General features: G+C 46.5%; 1 protein-coding gene across 1 annotated transcript in view; it reads right to left on the minus strand.

Moving 5' to 3' along the window:
- The window catches only part of VANGL1 (VANGL planar cell polarity protein 1), a 36,323-nt gene that overhangs the window by 24,140 nt on the left and 6,287 nt on the right, over positions 1 to 5,896 (minus strand). The gene's annotated exons all lie outside the window — the stretch shown is intronic.

Consider the following 5,896-nt stretch of genomic DNA (forward strand, 5'->3'; position numbering starts at 1 on the left):
CAGACACAGGCGGGAGGGGGAAAGGTAAGGTCTCTGACTAAGAATGACTAAGAATGCGGTTGGAAGTCTTTTCCCATTAAGTCATTATTAGTTCAGCCCCAAGTCAGAGCTTCCTTTCCTACTCCATGGCTATTCCATGGCATGGGGCGTTTGAAGGGTGTTAATGCTCAACTGCCGGTGCCACACAACTGTGGACAGAGAGTTCCGCAAGCTCAGGAACGGAAGCATGGAGAAGCAGCCCAGCTGCGGAGATGACGCAAAAAGGTGGTTGTAAACACCCAGTTATGTGAAGTGCTGCTGGAAGGGCATTGCCTTGGAGGTCACAAGTCTGACACCTCTCAGTTAGTGCTAAAGAAGTTGCCTGGAGCAGACAGCTCAGCTTCTTCAGGAGATTCACACTTGCAGATGCAATTAACACCCATTTAGCCGGCTATCCCAGAACTTCTTGGGAGGAGAGACTATTTAATGCTGGTGCTCATCAGGTTTGGTGATGGGCAGGGGGGAGGGACAGTCACACAAATGCTCATCAAGGTGCCTTGTACAGATTTCAGGACAGAAAAAAATGCATTCAGGAACGAGGCTAATTTCACACAGGCTCCTGGATCTGGCGACAGAGCTGCTCTGCAAAGTTGCTAGTCTGTGGAACATGCTGTTCTAGGAAGCTCCTGTAATCAAGGCAGCAGGACAGTTAATAAGATGTTTTGCTACAGAACAGGATAAAAAAAACTCATCAGCTCAATCTCCTTCATCACAGCGTTTATCACTACGGAAGATGGTGAGGGTTGAAGAAACCCCAAGGAGAAAGGAGGGTGAGTGTAGTTCCTCTAGTCCCTGGGAACGCAGACCAAGCAAACTGCACACAGGGTAGAAGGAAGAGCGCACAAGCCCAGAGTGCCTCCAACAGGATTTAGCTGGGCAGGTACAGCATTGCACCAATGTGCACCAATGGTTGTTCTGCAGTCCCACTTCTGACCACCCGGCTGGAAACAGAAATAGCCCACAAGTGTATGGGATCAGTCACACTAGGAACGGCCAATGCAATGAGACACACATTATGAAGTTCCTTCACCAGAAAACAGCAAGATTTCAGCAGCTCTTACCTCAGGCAAGAGATCCAGCTTCCTAAACCCATGGTTAAGCTGATACATTTCACCATGCTAGAAACAGAAACAAAGGTGTCTATATGCCATAGAGGCTTTCCTTTTGGGGGGGTAGGGAGATTTCAGGACAGCATAACCTACAGAAGTGTTGACACAACTCCAGGCAAGAGCACTCTGTACAGTCCAAATATTGACCAGGTGTTCTTCATTAGGAAAATTTCACCCTTGATAAGGGGAGGCATATTTGAGCAACACCTCGCTGTTGAAAGATCAGATGTGTAAGGCTTACAAATGCAGGCTGGAGTATGAAGAAGCTTATTCCCACTCCCTAGCCCTCTACGCACTCCCTCATTAGGGAACACGGCCCCAGTGGCACCAAGGGACACAGACAAGACAGCGCTCATAAGGTTAGATCAGTAAATACCGATAGCCTAGAGATCAGTTTTATAAGCAACAGGTTCAATAGATACAAGTCTGCCAACCCAAAGCAGCAGGGTCAAAAGTGGCATCAACTTCCACCATGCAATTCTGTTTCAGCTCTGGTTTGTATTAAAGGTAAGGGCTCACGCACCACCTAAGAAACAGGTACTCTGCTGCCTCCAGTTCAGCTGGGAGACAGGCTGAGTGTTTTCCCCTTCCACAAAACATGCATGCATCTACTTTTGTTTTGTGAGCACGTGCAAGCCATGAGATTTCTCAATAAGATATTGACAGTTCCTGCAGAGAAGGTACGGGCTCTTCAGAGGCAGGCACCTGTTTTGAGGAAGCAGCTGCTTCCTTCCTGGATTTTTAAACCACAGTTCAGCAAACATCCATCCAAATGCAGATGGGTAACAGGGGTACAGGCAGTGCTCTAACAAACTTTTTCCATACAGAGCTGCTATTGCTGAGTACTAAGCTTCTCTTGATTAGATGGACAGAGAACATCAACCAGCTCACAGCCATCTGCAAAAGCTGTACCCTGATTCCAAGGGTATACGGAGGCCTCCCCACTAGCTTCCCAGCTGGCTGGTTCATAAAGGCAAGCACATGCCAGGAAGGACAGAAAAGCAGACCGAAGCTCTCAGTACTTCATACAACCCGACACATGACAAACTATCATGGCCCTGCTCCTCATATCCCTACTGCAAGGATGAGCAAAAGGGAAGAGAAAGACTACTCTCAGACATTTCTAACCTCAGAAAACCAAGACTATACTGGAGCTCAACATTCAGCCTATGTGTAAGATCAGTAATTACCACACGTGTTTGAAGCCATTCATTTTCTTGAGCTGTCTAGACTAGCAAAGCTCTAGGGTGGGAAAAGGAGCATTCACTGGAGAGGGAGGGAATATGTTTAGCACCCTAACTACAGGCAAGGATGGTTTTCTCCAGCAAGATCCTTCCTACGTAGTTTCTGAGCCATCCAGAAGGTACTGAACTGTGGCTGACAGGTGCCATCAGTGTCCTTATCAGTAGGGACAAACCAGAGCCTCAGGGGCAAATCCAAGCCTCAGCTCACAAAACTATCAGCCTTTCAACTGAAAAGTTATCTACTGTCGCTCTCCCCCACCTTTGTTTCCCTTTGTTGTTGCTTTCAAAGTCTCGCCAGCATCCCCACCCAAGCTCTCACATTTTCCCAGGCTTCACCTTTCTTGCATCTACTCTATTCCTTGCTCTTTACCCATACGTACCACCATAAAGCATTCCCCCTGCGTGGCCACCCTTCCTACCAGGAGCAGCAGAGCAGTCAATGAGCTGAGACTTGGCACCACATTCATTGGGACTCCAGCTTAATTTTTATCTCCTCCCCAAGCTCCTGAATCGATGCCAAAGGGAACGCTCATTTTGGCAGTCAAGTCTCCCAGAAGAAAAGTTACAGCCAAAGTGCTGGGGGTGGGACCAAGCCAGCCTATTAATAGGTTGATTATAATATGAATTTGGGGAACTAATCCCAAATATGCTTACCCTCCCGGACCTAGGGCCCTCAGGGGTGGAATGAAATACCTAACTCAGCACTTTCAGCTTCTTTGCTGCATTTGGAGCCAGGGAGGGTGGAAAATCCTGTCTGTACCCTGCCTGGCAAAAACATGGTTTTCCAGAAGGGTGGCTGAGCTGTTGTTTTCTTCCCTTCTCCCCCAGAAAGCCTGTTTTCCTCATACTTACATAGCAGCTCCCTTTGCCTCATCAGAAGAGACCTACAATTTGAAAGGTTCCACCTTGGATTAAAAAGGTTGATATCAACAATTTTCCTGTGGAAAATCCAGAGCTACTCCAAGAAGCAACACTGAACAAGACTGGGACAGGTTGCCCAGAGAGGTGGTGGATGCCCCATCCCTGGAAGTGTTCAAGGTCAGGTTGGACGGGGCTCTGAGCAACCTGATCTAGTTGAAGATGTCCCTGCCCACGGCAGGGGGGTTGAACTAGATGACCTTTAAAGATCCCTTCCAACCCAGACTATTCCATGACTCTATGATAAGATGTCTCAAGAGCCTTCTCGCCACCAGCTTCTCCGGAGCACACTGGACTGTTGAGGAAGACAGACTCCACGGACAGCCAGGGAGCAAAACATTTAAGATATTTGAGAGCATGAAGAGGACAAAAGACTGGACTGATGCAGCAAGGTTTTGATTTCAGGAGGCAGTCAGATTGCTATACTTGTTAAAGCATGCTTCCTCCTTCCAGGTGGCAGCCCACAGCCTAAGACCCTTTTAAAAGCGCTGGGTGAGGCAAACATGCATGGTGGCAAATGGAGAGCCCAGACGCAGCAACAAGTAGTATATGCATACTCCATCATAGCTACAGCCACCTCTCCAGCACACCCACAAGGCTGCTTCTTCAGTCTTCCTGAATAATCCACACTGTCCTTGCATGTCTCCACATTTTCCCATTCCAGCCCCATGCCTCAGCCAGAGAGCCAACCAGAGCCAGAGCCAACCAGAGGCAGAAGGCAGCCCCTTGTGACCCTGACTGACATTTCACTGACAAGCATGTCAAGACCTTTATGGAAACTTTGCAAAATTATGCTGCAAAGATGTTCAAAAGTTCCTACGTTTCTCATGTTTTACATAAACATCTCACGATCCTAAGCCTTTAGAAGGTGAAGGAGATACCGACTACATTCACTTCTTCCAGTGTTTGTCACATTGGGGCCACACTGTATCAAGACCAGCAGCTCTTACCATTTACACACAAGTAACTCTCCCTGTTGCTTGTAGTGAGAGAAGGAAAGAGAATGAACTCTCCCTTAGTTGGGAGACACTTGGCCGCTGATCAAACCTACACAGTTTTACCTTTACATTAGTAAAGATGGAAAGACACACAGGCTTCAAAACACGTGTCAATACACATTATACTCATCTGTCAGAAACTAAGGAAAAAGCAACACTAGTTTACCATTATTAGACACGCTTGATGAGACTCTCCGGTAACACAAGACATTGAAGCATCTACATGCTGCATGGTTTGGATTCAATATGCCAAACAAAATTGCAATCAGCTTGCCAACAAATGAGAAGTTATTAATTTTCATACATCTCAGATTTCACCCTAGGTTTTACAACTCTTTGCTGCCCTTGCATCACCCAAGGCATTTCAAAACCTTGCTGCAAAGAGAGAATTGGAGAGAACACTGTTTCTAACACATGTGCTATTAAATATTTAGTCCTTGACTCTCGAGCAAATTCTTTGCCTCCGATGGCAAGATTACTTACATGGTTAAAGCCAGGCATGCAGACTTTGGCAGGCATAGGATCTTAACTCCTCTGAATGCAAACCCACAATCTACCACCAAGCAACCAGCAAACTCTCTCTCAAACCAAACCTGCACACTGTGTGTGTATATATAGGTATATACAAACATACATGTACTGAACTTTCTGTGCAGAATTATGAGAGAACTGCCCCGGCACACCTCAAGGCATAAAGCTGTGACACAGGGGAACTCTTTGGTAGTCATCTCTTCATCCCCCTAGTCTTAAAGGCTATGCTGGATCTGTCACTTACCACAGAGGAATTTTTAAGTTTAAAAAAAAAATCGGTTTCACACAAAAACCAACAGAGATTAGTTCATTTTTTAAACCCTGAAGGTGACCTTTCATTAAGTCAATGGGAGCACTTCCATTACAGAAGAGGGGCTCTCCTTCACATTTTACAGAGAAGGAAAATACTGCAGAGTCCAGACCTAGTTCACCCAAAAGGCCTTGAGTTCTTCCATTAAGCCAGAAACAACATCCAGGATTGAACTCCCAGACTTGAGCTTCAACCACTAAATCTGCTTCAAAGCAATTCCATTGCTAAGCTAATGGCTACAGGAGACTCTTCCTACATCCACTTAAACCAGCAGACACTAATCTCTCCATCTGCAATAGATACGCATGCCATAGGGGTCTGGACAGGATAAGCAGAACAGATGTTTAAGTGCACATACAGTCTGGGGAATCATCTTCAGAGCTCAGCTGCTAGCTTCACAGGGCACAGGAACTAAGAGATTTCTAGAGAGCTTCACAGGACACGGGAACTAAGGAGATTGAGACACCTGTCCTTTCTTGTACCTTTGCTGAGGGAAGCATTAACCCCAGCAGGAAGGTGGAAGCAAGCATGCATGCGTCATACCTATGGATATTGCACAGCTCCCAAACACTCCCAGATACATCTGACCCAGCAAAGTGATCCATACCTATGACAAAAAGAGCATCATGCTACAAAACCAGACCAGGAGCAGCGTAGCACTGCCAAAACACACCTACATGTGCCCCAGTACTCATTAAAAATACTATTCCTAAGTGCCTGAACCATCGGGAGATTTTGGCTGCATCA

The sequence above is a fragment of the Pygoscelis adeliae genome, unplaced genomic scaffold, assembly GCF_000699105.1.
Source record: "Pygoscelis adeliae isolate BGI_AS28 unplaced genomic scaffold, ASM69910v1 Scaffold120, whole genome shotgun sequence".
NCBI lineage: Eukaryota > Metazoa > Chordata > Aves > Sphenisciformes > Spheniscidae > Pygoscelis > Pygoscelis adeliae.